General features: G+C 43.1%; 1 protein-coding gene across 2 annotated transcripts in view; it reads left to right on the top strand.

Moving 5' to 3' along the window:
* The first annotated feature begins 1,106 nt into the window (after positions 1-1,106).
* Positions 1,107-14,504, top strand: part of LOC121534639 (elongation of very long chain fatty acids protein 1) — a 30,812-nt gene continuing 17,414 nt past the window's right edge. The window contains exons 1-2 of one of the 2 annotated variants that reach the window (XM_041841218.2): positions 1,107-1,294; positions 1,792-1,837. The gene's annotated coding sequence lies outside the window, so the exon portion shown is untranslated. Of the gene's footprint in view, positions 1,295-1,791; positions 1,838-11,907; positions 12,167-14,504 lie in introns of those variants that run through there. The other variant, XM_041841219.1, reaches the window with a different exon arrangement.

Raw genomic sequence — 14,504 nt, 5'->3', positions numbered from 1 at the left:
GGTTACATGGTTAGAGTAGAGCAGAGGGTGTCGTATGCTGAGGGTTAAGGGGGAGGGATCCTGAGAGGATTCGTCTGAGTAGTAGATCTGTATCAGTACAGAGGGATAGGCCAACGAGGGATATATGCTTCAATAAGATTGGCTTTTTAGTGTTCATAGCAATGGCTATCAACTGTACTGCAGGGATGGAACGTAAGTCGCAGAAAATAGAGGTTGTGGTGGCAGCTGCAGAGAAGTATTTGGGTGTACGAGATTTGACGTCAGAAGAGTTACAGGGTGTGTTGAGTGGTGGTGTCCCGTCCTTTCAGGCTGTTGGCCTGAGGTAGGACTATATAGGTTTAAATAGTGGAGTAGGGTGATGGGTTTATAATGAGTGTAAGGTTAGATGGTAGGGTATTTGTTGATTTATTTTTCAATCAAAGTATAAGGGGGTTATACTAAAGTCTAGTAGGTGGAGGTAATGCAACATTTATTGGATGCCAACTGCTGTTAAACTTCATCGAAGAAGAAGAAGAAGAAGAAGAAGAAGAAGAAGAAGAAGAAGAAGAAGAAGAAGAAGAAGAAGAAGAAGAAGTTAACAGCTTCAGCTTCTGGTCAGAGGAGCGATTGCACTGCAGGCTGCAGGACTTGCCTTTCACCAGCAGGATCCTGACATTTTAAAGGTTAAGAAGGTGGACTTTGTGGCCTTTATAGCTATGGTGATAAATGGCACTGCCAAGGTGAAGAGAATGTCCAGGAAGATAGAAATCATTGTGGAAGCGGTGGAGCAGTTCCTGGGGCTGAAAGATTTCTCGGCGAAGGAGTTACATGGAATATTGTCATAAGCCATACCACCCTCTCAGGTCCCAGAGCCTGAGAAGGGAGATATGGAGAATTTAAAGAAGGCAAAGTGGGAGTTTTGTTTTGTTTTGTCAATGTACTATTTTTATTTAAGTGGATTAAGTTAGTTTCCCTATCACATATGGATTTTCTTTTTACCTTGTTTTGGTTTCAACCAGTCCAGTTGGTGGCAGCAATGTACCTTTTTGGGTTGTAGTCTGCCATAAAACCCACAGAAGAAGAAGCAGAAGAAGAAGAAGAAGGGATTGCACTGTGTAGGCTACACAGCCTTTAATTTGATCCAAGCGCGCGGTGACTTCGCTGGAGGGTGAGCATTTTAGTGGCGAAAAAAGTTATACAGTTACTTAGAAATCATTTGAAAAGTTCACCGCTGGCTAATTAGTGGGTCTTGGCAAGACCTCTGCAATACAATGCAACCCTGGAGCGACTTCTAATACAGCCTACCAAACCTCAGGTGAGTGCATGCATGCGGGAAAAAAGCTTTTATCCATCTGTAGCACGCATGTACTGTATCTTTAGCAACGAACTTCAACTACTTCACATCTCGAGACTGATTTGGTCTAAGGTGTTAACTTTAACTTTATAAATAAGGTTAATTAAGATTAGCGATGGGTGTGCTGACACTAAAGCTATGCTTTCACGAGTAACTTTGGCTATTGTATTGGTTTGCCAGTGTCATTATCGTATGTGCATCATTATAATAAAAGTGGTTTGTCCCACCACAAAATGATGAGTGAGTGACTGAATAAAGTCAATCCCAGTGTAGAAAAACCTGTTCAGTAATAGAGGTTTTAGTCAATCTAGGCCTATCAAGTTCAGTCCTCAATCATGTAGGTTAGGATCTTCCTAGTCCCCCCTAGTTAGTTTTCCTTCTTTCATGCATGACTATCAGCAAAGGTAAGGAAATGCCCATGCCATTTGTCTCAGTTAGTGTGCCCTTTACTTCCTCAGGTATTCAAGCATCCCTCAAGCATCCCTACTGGCATCAACTGTCTAGGTGAGGGGCACTCTCTTTCTCTAAAAGTAAAACATGGTTACAAGATCTAAGTTTATCTAAGCAAAAAGGCTATTATATTGACTTTTTTAGTAGAGACCTATACATTTAAGTCCTGTAATTTCCTTTTAGGTCCTAGTACACAATACAGAGCAGTATGTGACTAATTAAATCCTGCACACACATGACATACTCCTGAGTGGCGCAGTGGTCTAAGGCAGTGCTAACTGTGCCACTAGAGATCCTTTTTCAAATCCAGGCTCTGTCGCAGCCGGCCGCGACCGGGAGACTCATGGGCGGCGCACAATTGGCCCAGCGTCGTCCAGGGTAGGGGAGGGAATGGCCGGCAGGGATGTAGCTCAGTTGATAGAGCATGGCGTTTGTGGGTTGTGGGTTCGATTCCCACGGGGGGCCAGTATAAAAAAATAATGTATTCACTAACTGTAAGTCGCTCTGGATAAGAGCGTCTGCTAAATGACTAAAATGTAAAAAATGTAATATTACCAAGTAAAAACTCTAGGCTAAGTATAATGTTATATTGTTTTACTGTGGCTCTCGTAGAAATTACATTACAAACAACAGCAGTTCAGAGTTTGTCTTGAAAAGCTGCTTAGCCATGTTCTATACCTAATGGAATCTGTGATTTCCTCATAAGTCAAATCCAACCTGACATGAAGGCTACAACACATGAAACACAATCCAAGGATTCAAACTATGTCACTGTACTAGAAAGGGAAGTTTGGGGATGAGGTGACTTGAGTTGTTGGGTAACTCACTTCCGCTCTCACCATTAACAGACCCCCCTTCCTCCAGTCCAGACCCAGTATCTAGGCTAGTTAGGCCACCGTGTCTGTAGCCTGTGGTTCATGTTGTACTGACATCATTTCAATTTATGATCTAATTTACTGTTCTGTTAGTCCGAATATTTGTAGTGATATTGGATATGGTTTCTGTAGAATGGAGTGTCTGTCAGTTGTTTTGGAAATGTACACTTGGTTTCAGTCTTGGATGTGGTTAGGTTATTGATCAAATTGTAATTCAAACATTCGGGTGGATGGTTCTCTGGCTTCTGCATTCGGTTTGGAACAAGTTATGCAGCTTTTAAAAATAGAAAATGCTTTTGTTTTACTCACGGGGTAACATCATAGGCCTAATACATTTTTTATTTTATTTTTTTATTTCACCTTTATTTAACCAGGTAAACCAGTTGAGAACAAGTTCTCATTTACAACTGCGACCTGGCCAAGATAAAGCAAAGCAGTGCGATTAAAAACAACAACACAGAGTTACATATGGGGTAAAACAAAACAAAGTCAAAAATACAACAGAAATAAATATATATATATATTTGTGTGTGCAAATGTAGCAAGTTATGGAGGTAAGGCAATAAATAGGCTATAGTGCAAAATAATTACAATTAGTATTAACACTGGAATGATAGATGTGCAAGAGATGATGTGCAAATAGAGATACTGGGGTACAAATGAGCAAAATAAATAACAATATAGGGATGAGGTAGTTGGGCGGGCTAATTTCAGATGGGCTGTGTACAGGTGCAGTGATCGGTAAGGTGCTCTGACAACTGATGCTTAAAGTTAGTGAGGGAGATAAGTGTCTCCAGCTTCAGAGAGTTTTGCAATTTGTTCCAGTCATTGGCAGCAGAGAACTGGAAGGAATGGCGGCCAAAGGAGGTGTTGGCTTTGGGGATGACCAGTGAGATATACCTGCTGGAGCGCAGACTACGGGTGGGTGTTGCTATGGTGACCAATGAGCTAAGATAAGGCGGGGATTTGCCTAGCAGTGATTTATAGATGGCCTGGAGCCAGTGGGTTTGGCGACGAATATGTAGTGAGGACCAGCCAACAAGAGCGTACAGGTCACAGTGGTGGGTAGTATATGGGGCTTTGGAGACAAAACGGATGGCACTGTGATAGACTACATCCAATTTGCTGAGTAGAGTGTTGGAGGCTATTTTGTAAATGACATCGCCGAAGTCAAGGATCGGTAGGATAGTCAGTTTTACGAGGGCATGTTTGGCAGCATGAGTGAAGGAGGCTTTGTTGCGAAATAGGAAACCGATTCTAGATTTAACTTTGGATTGGAGATTCTTAATGTGAGTCTGGAAGGAGAGTTTACAGTCTAACCAGACACCTAGATATTTGTAGTTGTCCACATACTCTAGGTCAGACCCGTCGAGAGTAGTGATTCTAGTCGGGTGGGCGGGTGCAAGCAGCGTTCGGTTGAAGAGCATGCATTTAGTTTTACTAGTGTTTAAGAGCAGTTGGAGGCTACTGAAGGACTGGACTGGCCACCCCTCATAGCCTGGTTCCTCTCTAGGTTTCTTCCTAGGTTTTGGCCTTTCTAGGGAGTTTTTCCTAGCCACCGTGCTTCTACACCTGCATTACTAGCTGTTTGGGGTTTTAGGCTGGGTTTCTGTACAGCACTTCGAGATATTAGCTGATGTACGAAGGGCTATATAAAATAAAATTGATTGATTGATTGATACTGAAGGAGTGTTGTATGGCATTGAAGCTCGTTTGGAGGTTTGTTAACACAGTGTCCAATGAAGGGCCAGATGTATACAAAATGGTGTCGTCTGCGTAGAGGTGGATCTGAGCGTCTCCAGCAGCAAGAGCGACGTCATTGATATACACAGAGAAAAGAGTCGGCCCAAGAATTGAACCCTGTGGCACCCCCATAGACTGCCATAGGTCCAGACAACAGGCCCTCCGATTTGACACATTGAACTCTATCTGAGAAGTAGTTGGTGAACCAGGCGAGGCAGTCATTTGAGAAACCAAGGCTATTTAGTCTGCCAATAAGAATGCGGTGGTTGACAGAGTCGAAAGCCTTGGCCAGGTCAAGGAAAACGGCTGCACAGTACTGTCTATTATCGATCGCGGTTATAATATCGTTTAGGACCTTGAGCGTGGCTGAAGTGCACCCATGACCAGCTCGGAAACCGGATTGCATAGCGGAGAAGGTACGGTGGGATTCGAAATGGTCGGTGATCTGTTTGTTGACTTGGCTTTCAAATACTTTCGAAAGGCATGGCAGGATGGATATAGGTCTGTAACAGTTTGGATCTAGAGTGTCACCCCCTTTGAAGAGGGGGATGACCGCGGCAGCTTTCCAATCTCTGGGGATCTCAGACGTTACGAAAGAGAGGTTGAACAGGCTAGTAATAGGGGTTGCGACAATTTCGGCGGCTAGTTTTAGAAAGAAAGGGTCCAGATTGTCTAGCCCAGATGATTTGTAGGGGTCCAGATTTTGCAGCTCTTTCAGAACATCAGCTGTCTGGATTTGTGTGAAGGAGAAGCGGGGGGGCATTGGCAAGTTGCAGCGGAGGGTGCAGAGCTGGTGGCCGGGGTAGTGGTAGCCAGGTGGAAAGCATGGCCAGCCGTAGCAAAATGCTTGTTGAAATTCTCGATTATTGTAGATTTATCGGTGGTGATAGTGTTCCTGTACATTCCTGTATGTATGGTAGGATGGAGGTGATGTAAGATGAAGAACATTAAATGCCACCTAATTCTGAGATGGCAGTGAAACTTGTTGCAATTGTTCATGAGCGTAAAGTACCCCTGTTCTCGATGACCTACAGTGAGGGAAAAAGGTATTTGATCCACTGCTGATTTTGTACGTTTGCCCACTGACAAAGAAATTCAGTCTATAATTTTAATGGTAGGTTTATTTGAACAGTGAGAGACAGAATAACAAACAAAAAATCCAGAAAAACGCATGTCAAAAATTTTATAAATTGATTTGCATTTTAATGAGGGAAATAAGTATTTGACCCCCTCTCAATCAGAAAGATTTCTGGCTCCCAGGTGTCTTTTATACAGGTAACAAGCTGAGATTAGGAGCACACTCTTAAAGGGAGTGCTCCTAATCTCAGTTTGTTACCTGTATAAAAGCCACCTGTCCACAGAAGCAATCAATCAATCAGATTCCAAACTCTCCACCATGGCCAAGACCAAAGAGCTCTCTAAGGATGTCAGGGACAAGATTGTAGACCTACACAAGGCTGGAATGGGCTACAAGAGCATCGCCAAGCAGCTTGGTGAGAAGGTGACAACAGTTGGAAGAAACACAAAATAACTGTCAATCTCCCTCGGCCTGGGGCTCCACGCAAGATCTCACCTCGTGGAGCTGCAATGATCATGAGAATGGTGAGGAAAGCCCAGAACTACACGGGAGGATCTTGTCAATGATCTCAAGGCAGCTGGGACCATAGTCACCAAGAAAACAATTGGTAACACACTACGCCGTGAAGGACTGAAATCCTGCAGCGCCCGCAAGGTCCCCCTGCTCAAGAAAGCACATATACAGGCCCGTCTGAAGTTTGCCAGTGAACATCTGAATGATTCAGAGGAGAACTGGGTGAAAGTGTTGTGGTCAGATGAGACCAAAATGGAGCTCTTTGGCATCAACTCAACTCGCCGTGTTTGGAGGAGGAGGAATGCTGCCTATGACCCCAAGAACACCATCCCCACCGTCAAACATGGAGGTGGAAACATTATGCTTTGGGGGTGTTTTTCTGCTAAGGGGACAGGACAACTTCACTGCATCAAAGGGACGATGGACGGGGCCATGTACCGTCAAATCTTGGGTGAGAACCTCCTTCCCTCAGCCAGGGCATTGAAAATGGGTTGTGGATGGGTATTCCAGCATGACAATGACCCAAAACACACGGCCAAGGCAGCAAAGGAGTGGCTCAAGAATAAGCACATTAAGGTCCTGGAGTGGCCTAGCCAGTCTCCAGACCTTAATCCCATAGAAAATCTGTGGAGGGAGCTGAAGGTTTGAGTTGCCAAACGTCAGGCTCAAAACCTTTATGACTTGGAGAAGATCTGCAAAGAGGAGTGGGACAAAATCCCTCCTGAGATGTGTGCAAACCTGGTGGTCAACTACAAGAAACGTCTGACCTCTGTGATTGCCAACAAGGGTTTTGCCACCACTAAGTCATGTTTTGCAGAGGGGTCAAATACGTATTTCCCTCATTTAAATGCAAATCAATTTATAACATTTTTGACATGCGTTTTTCTGGATTTCTTTGTTGTTATTCTGTCTCTCACTGTTCAAATAAACCTACCATTAAAATTATAGACTGATCATGTCTTTGTCAGTGGGCAAACATACAAAATCAGCAGGGGATCAAATACTTTTTTCCCTCACTGTATAGTGGGTGACCACTGCACCCAGTGTGGCACTACAGGTCCAGTCAATCCCCCATCTAGACTGATGTTGAAAAGAGGGACAAGAGTGTGATTGCCCTCTGTAAATACTGGAGATTTGCCCATAGGGAAGTGGTGTATCTGACTGAGAAAGAAAGAATGAGGGAAATCTGTGATGTGTTGTGTGTGGTTAACCTTGTCTGTGCTTCTAGGGTGTTTAAGGTGGAAATGTTCCTTGGTCTGTTTCAGCTCCTATCACATTTACATTTTAGCGACGTGATGGCTTCTTCCTCCTCCCCTCACCCCATCTCACTTCATCATTTCCTCTCGTCTCAGGCTCAAACACTATGCCTACATTTGAACATGGCAACTCTGTAAGAGAAATATGCACTCAAAGCCCTCATTCCTATGATGCATTTCCACATAACACGATGGGGGCGATGAGAGAACCGCGCCCCATTCATTTTCAATATAGGGAAGCAAAGTGGGCGGAGGGACCGTGGGGCGACGTGAGCATGGGCGAGGGAGCGTGAACAAGGCAGGACCGAAGTTGGGGAAAGCTGAACTTTATGCAAATACTCTGTGATATCGCAACGTTATTGACCAATCGAAGCTCACTATAGCTTCCAGCCCTACTGGATTGGCTGTTGATATACAGTACCAGTCAAAAGTTTGGACACACCTACTCATTCAAGGGTTTTTATTTTTACTATTTTCTACATTGTAGAATAATAGTGAAGACATCAAAACTATGAAATAACACATGGAATCATGTAGTAAACAAAGTGTTAAACAAATCAAAATGTATTTTATATTTGAGATTCTTCAAAGTAGCCACCCTTTGCATTTCAATTAACAGGTGTGCCTTGTTAAAAGTTAATTTGTGGAATTTATTTCCTTCTTAATGCGTTTGAGCCAATCAGTTGTGTTGTGACAAGGTATGGGTGGTATACAGAAGATGGCCCTATTTGGTTAAAAAATCAAGTCCATATTATGGTAAGAACAGCTCAAATAAGCAAAAAGAAACAACAGTCCATTACTTTAAGACATGAAGGTCAGTCAATCCAGAAAATTTCAAGAACTTTGAAAGTTTCTTTAAGTGCAGTCGCAAAAACCATCAAGCGCTATGATGAAACTGGCTCTCATGAGGACCGCCACAGGAATGGAAGAGCCAGAGTTACCTCTGCTGCAGAGGATAAGTTCATTAGAGTTACCAGCCTCAGAAATTGCATCCCAAATAAATGCTTCACAGAGTTCAAGTAACAGACACATCTCAACATCAACTGTTCAGAGGAGACTGCGTGAATCAGGCCTTCAACCACTACTAAAGGACATCAAAAAGGAGAAGAGACTTGCTTGAGCCAAGAAACACGAGCAATGGACATTAGACCGGTGGAAATCTGTCCTTTGGTCTGATGAGTCCAAATGTGAGTTTTTTGGTTCCAACCGCAGTGTCTTTGTGAGACGCAGAGTAGGTGAAAGGATCTCCGCATGTGTGGTTCCCACCGTGAAGCATGGAGGAGGTGGTGTGGGGGTGCTTTGCTGGTGACATGTCTGTGATTTTCAAGGCACACTTAACCAGCATGGCTACCACAGCATTCTGCAGCGATATGCCATCCTGATCTGGTTTGCGCTTAGTGGGACTGTCATTTTGTTTTTCAACAGGACAATGACCCAACACACCTCCAGGCTGTGTAAGGGCTATTTGACCAAGAAGGAGAGTGATGGAGTGCTGCATCAGATGACCTGGCCTCCACAATCCTCCGACCTCAACCCAATTGAGATGGTTTGGGATGAGTTGGCCCGCAGAGGGAAGGAAAAGCAGCCAACAAGTGCTCAGCATAGGTGGGAACTCCTTCAAGACTGTTGGAAAAGTATTCCAGGTGAAGCTGGTTGAGAGAATGCCAAGAGTGTGCAAAGCTGTCATCAAGGCAAAGGGTGGCTACTTTGAAGAATCTCAAATATAAAATATATTTTGATTTTTTTGAACACTTTTGTGGTTACTACATGATTCTATATGTGTTATTTCATAGTTTTGATGTCTTCACTATTATTCTACAATGTAGAAAATAGTAAAAATAAAGAAAGACCCTTGAATGAGTAGGTGTGTCCAAACTTTTGACTGGTACTGTACCTAGTGTGTTTGCTAGTACCCACATGAAGACGACGCTAATGTGGCTATCCAAAATTATTGTGTTATTTGGAAATGCACTGTAAGCAGCCAGGTCATCATCATGTAATGATGATGGTGTACAGTGAGGGGAAAAAAGTATTTGATCCCCTGCTGATTTTGTACGTTTGCCCACTGACAAAGAAATGATCAGTCTATAATTTTTAATGGTAGGTTTATTTGAACAGTGAGAGACAGAATAACAACAACAAAATCCAGAAAAACGCATGTCAAAAATGTTATAAATGTATTTGCATTTTAATGAGGGAAATAAGTATTTGACCCCTCTGCAAAACATGACTTAGTACTTGGTGGCAAAACCATTGTTGGCAATCACAGAGGTCAGACGTTTCTTGTAGTTGGCCACCAGGTTTGCACACATCTCAGGAGGGATTTTGTCCCACTCCTCTTTGCAGATCTCCAAGTCATTAAGGTTTCGAGCCTGACGTTTGGCAACTCGAACCTTCAGCTCCCTCCACAGATTTTCTATGGGATTAAGGTCTGGAGACTGGCTAGGCCACTCCAGGACCTTAATGTGCTTCTTCTTGAGCCACTCCTTTGTTGCCTTGGCCGTGTGTTTTGGGTCATTGTCATGCTGGAATACCCATCAACGACCCATTTTCAATGCCCTGGCTGAGGGAAGGAGGTTCTCACCCAAGATTTGACGGTACATGGCCCCGTCCATCGTCCCTTTGATGCGGTGAAGTTGTCCTGTCCCCTTAGCAGAAAAACACCCCCAAAGCATAATGTTTCCACCTCCATGTTTGACGGTGGGGATGGTGTTCTTGGGGTCATAGGCAGCATTCCTCCTCCTCCAAACACACGAGTTGAGTTGATGCCAAAGAGCTCCATTTTGGTCTCATCTGACCACAACACTTTCACCCAGTTCTCCTCTGGATCATTCAGATGTTCATTGGCAAACTTCAGACGGGCATGTATATGTGCTTTCTTGAGCAGGGGGACCTTGCGGGCACGGCAGGAATTCAGTCCTTCACAGCGTAGTGTGTTACCAATTGTTTTCTTTGACTATGGTCCCAGCTGCCTTGAGATCATTGACAAGATCCTCCCATGTAGTTCAGGGCTGATTCCTCACGGTTCTCATGATCATTGCAACTCCACGAGGTGAGATCTTGCATGGAGCCCCAGGCTGAGGTAGATTGACAGTTATTTTGTGTTTCTTCCATTTGCGAATAATCGCACCAACTGTTGTCACCTTCTCACCAAGCTGTTTGGCGATGGTCTTGTAGCCCATTCCAGCCTTGTGTAGGTCTACAATCTTGTCCCTGACATCCTTGGAGAGCTCTTTCATCTTGGCCATGGTGGAGAGTTTGGAATCTGATTGATTGCTTCTGTGGACAGGTGTATTTTTATACAGGTAACAAGCTGAGATTAGGAGCACTCCCTTTAAGAGTGTGCTCCTAATCTCAGCTCGTTACCTGTATAAAAGACACCTGGGAGCCAGAAATCTTTCTGATTGAGAGGGGGTCAAATACTTATTTCCCTCATTAAAATGCAAATCAATTTATAACATTTTTGACATGCGTTTTTCTGGATTTTTTTGTTGTTATTCTGTCTCTCACTGTTCAAATAAACCTACCATTAAAATTATAGACTGATAATTTCTTTGTCAGTGGGCAAATGTACAAAATCAGCAGGGGATCAAATACTTTTTTCCCTCACTGTATATGGCCTTTAGGGCTTTCCCCCAGGGAAAGCCCTAAAGCACTGTGTAAACTGACAGTTGTCAAGTCTTTTTTAACATTTCCTTTTGTTTGCCTGTACACTCTGCTCGTTTCTAGATTCTACTCATTCCAGTCGCCCTTTAATTCCAATGTAAGGATGAGTGAGTAAATTTCAAGGCCGTTCTTCCACTATCACACCCATCGCCAGTTCTCAGTGCCTGGGGAACAGGTCGAACCAGTGCTACTGGAAGTTAGTGGAACTTGTCATACTGTGATGGTGTACAGTAGGTGGGACCCACCGGTGCAAACTCCATGCCTGTCGCTGGGTGACGATCCCTCAGTCAGGGTAGGGACACATTACATCCCCATTATTCCCTGTCAAATCCCCCTGCCTCATAATTATTCACCTTTAGCCCTGACTGGGTTGACGATTGGGTTTTTTGATTATGATGATACAAATTACAATGATGAAAAGATTGATAATGATACTAATGGAAACAGGGAAATTATAGCAGCATTAGTAATTATGATAATTTCTCAAACTTCAATATCACTAACATGCACTAAAAATGCCAAGAGCAACGTGCCTCAAAGTATATTGTTGCTAGCAAATTATTCAGAATTTCAATGCTTTGTAATTAGGACATCAAAACAATTTTTATGTTGAGCTCCCAAGCAATGGAAAGAGAGATATTTTCCAATCCTTGTACATTTTCATTAGTCGTTGTTATTATATGGGATGTTAGTTTTTGTTACATACAGGTGTGCTATGTGATGGGTCCCCATTGTTTGACAAAGAGGCCATTCAAACTCTTCAGTGGTCGCTACTGGATTCTCCCTCACTTACTACCTTCAGATACCCAACCCTTCTCAGACAACCAATGGCCAATCCCCCTTTTTCTGCTGAACCAATCAGAGAGAGGTAGAGTGGTTAGGGGAGAGTGAGTCTAGATGTTGAAACAGGGTGTGGTCCTGAAACTAGGTGGGCGTTGTCACTAAGTAGTGTGCTTGGCCTTGGGGGTTTAACTATGAGTTCAATGAGTCCCATAGCTGTCCTCCTTCCATAGCTGTACACATCTCTCTCTCTTTCTGACTTAATCTGCCCTGGCCTTCTGTGGTTATTTCTGGACCGTAGAAACATTTGAGGACTTCAAGGAAGAAACAAGCACTTTTTTTCTTCAGTTAATCTCTCTTTGACTCTTCTGTTTTGCTGGGCCTGGTTCATTGTGAGCTCAGTGGTTGTGGCTCTCTTGTCTGTGCCTGAAGGACTGACGATTTGGGGACAGTACTGAGGACAACTCGGCAGGTGAGTCTTGTGTTAACAGAAAATGGCTGATGCTCAGTGTTATACTCCATCTAGCACTGCTGTCTTTACTTTACTTCAAGTTTTTTACTCTTATAACACACATACCCAAACTGTCAGGATAGGTTTTCCTTTTACCTGTAGGCCTTGTAGTTAGACTGTATAACTTGGTGGATATGATGATACTGTCCCATCTTTGTCATGTGTGTGCAGTGGGTTTTATTGCTATTGTATGGAAAGGACATAAACAATAGTGTCCCACATTCTCTCGCTCTCTCTGTCCTTAGTTTGCCAGCTCACCTCCAACCCATTCCATCTTCCTGTCATTTTTCTCAATCAACTCATCCATTCCTATGTAGTGACCTCATACCACTTACTGGCTGTTCAAACGGGTTCACCTCTCTGCCTCTGCCTCACTCACGTTTGACTGTCTCTGTTAGTCATTGAGAGAACACTTCATTGTCTCTAAGGAGTAGCTAAGGAAATGTTAAATACTGCTGAACAAGCACTTTGTAAAACTACTGCCGTCTTGTATTTATTATGGATCCCAATTAGCAGCTACTCTTCCTAGGTTCCAGCAACATTTAAGGCAGTTATATACAATTTAAAAAACTTTACATTACATTTCACAACAGATTTCACAACGCATTAAGTGTGTGCCCTCAGGCCACTACCATGCTACCACATATCTACAACATAAAATCCATTTGTACGTGTGTGTATTGTGCGTATGTTATCGTGTGTGTCTGTGTCTCTTCACAGTCCCCGTTGTTCCATAAGGTGTATTTTTCTATTTTTTTCTATGTAGTACTGTTTGCCTCCCATAGTCTGTTCTGGACCTCTGGTGGCATGTCTTGTGGGGTATGCATGGGTGTCTGAGCTGTGTGCTAGTAGTTTAAACAGACAGCTCGGTGCATTCAACGTGTCGATACTTCTGTAGTGATGAAGTTGATCTCTCCTCCACTTTGAGCCAGGAGAGATTGACATGCATATTATTAATGTTAGCTCTCTATGTACATTTAAGGGCCAGCCGTGCTGCCCTGTTCTGGGCCAATTGTAATTTTCCTAAGTCCCTCTTCGTTGGCACCTGACCACACGACTGGCCAATAGTCCAGGTGTGACAAAACTAGGGCCTGTAGGACCTGCCTTGTTGATAGTGTTCTTAAGAAGGCAGAGCAGCGCTTTATTATGGACCGACCTCTCCCCATCTTAGCTACTGTTGCATCAGTATGTTTTGACCATGACAGTTTACAATCCAGGGTTACTCCAAGCAGTTTAGTCTTGCTCGATATCCACATTATTCATTACAAGATTTTGTTGAGGTTTAGTGAATTATTTGTCCCAAATACAATGCTTTTAGTTTTAGAAATATTTAGGACTAACTTGTTTCTTGACACCCATTCTGAAACTGACTGCAGCTATTTAAGTGTTGCAGCGATTTCACTTGCTGTGGTAGTTGACATGTATAGTGTTGAGTCATCAGCATACATAGCGATCAGGCTTTACTCCGAGCCAGTGGTAGGTCATTAGTAAAGATTGAAAAAAGTAAGCGGCCTAGACAGCTGCCCTGGGGAATGCCTGACTCTACCTGGATTATGTTGGAGATGCTTCCATTAAAGAACACCATGTGTTCTGTTAGACCGGTAACTCTCGATCCACAATATAGCAGGATACGTTTTTCCAGCAGCAGATTGTGATCAATAATGTCAAAAGCTGCACTGAAGTCTAACAAAACAGCTCCCACCTTTTTATTATCAATTTCTCTCAGCCAATCATCAGTCATTTGATTGAATTCCCTTCCCTATAAGCGTTCTGAAAATCTGTAGTACTTTATTTTATTTTATTTTTTACTGTAAAATAGGATTGTATCTGGTCAAACACCATTTTTTGCCAAACGTTTACTAAGGGTTGGTAACAGGCTGATTGGTTAGCTGTTTTAGCCAGTAAAGGGGGCTTTGCTGTTCTTGGGTAGTGGAATTACTTTTGCTTCCCTCCAGGACTGAGGGCATACACTTTCTTGTAAGCTCAGATTGAAGAGGTGGCAAATAGGAGTGGTAATGTCGTCCACTATCATCCTCAGTCATTTTCCATCCAAGTTGTCAGACCCAGGTGGCTTGTCATTATTGATACACCAAAAAAAATTCACCTCTTCCACACTCACATTTTAGAATTAAAAATTACAATACTTGTCTTTCATTATTTGGTCAGTTATGCATGGATGTGTAGGTTCCGAATTTGTTGTTGGCATGTCATGCCTAAATTTGCTAATCTGGCCAATGAATTTTTTTTACAAATAAGTAGTTGGCAATATCAGTGGGTTTTGTGATGAATGAGCCATCTG

Source organism: Coregonus clupeaformis, chromosome 21 (genome assembly GCF_020615455.1).
Source record: "Coregonus clupeaformis isolate EN_2021a chromosome 21, ASM2061545v1, whole genome shotgun sequence".
Classification (NCBI taxonomy): domain Eukaryota; kingdom Metazoa; phylum Chordata; class Actinopteri; order Salmoniformes; family Salmonidae; genus Coregonus; species Coregonus clupeaformis.
The sequence above is the reverse complement of the archived record's forward strand: the minus strand, read 5'-3'. Positions and strand labels throughout refer to the sequence as shown.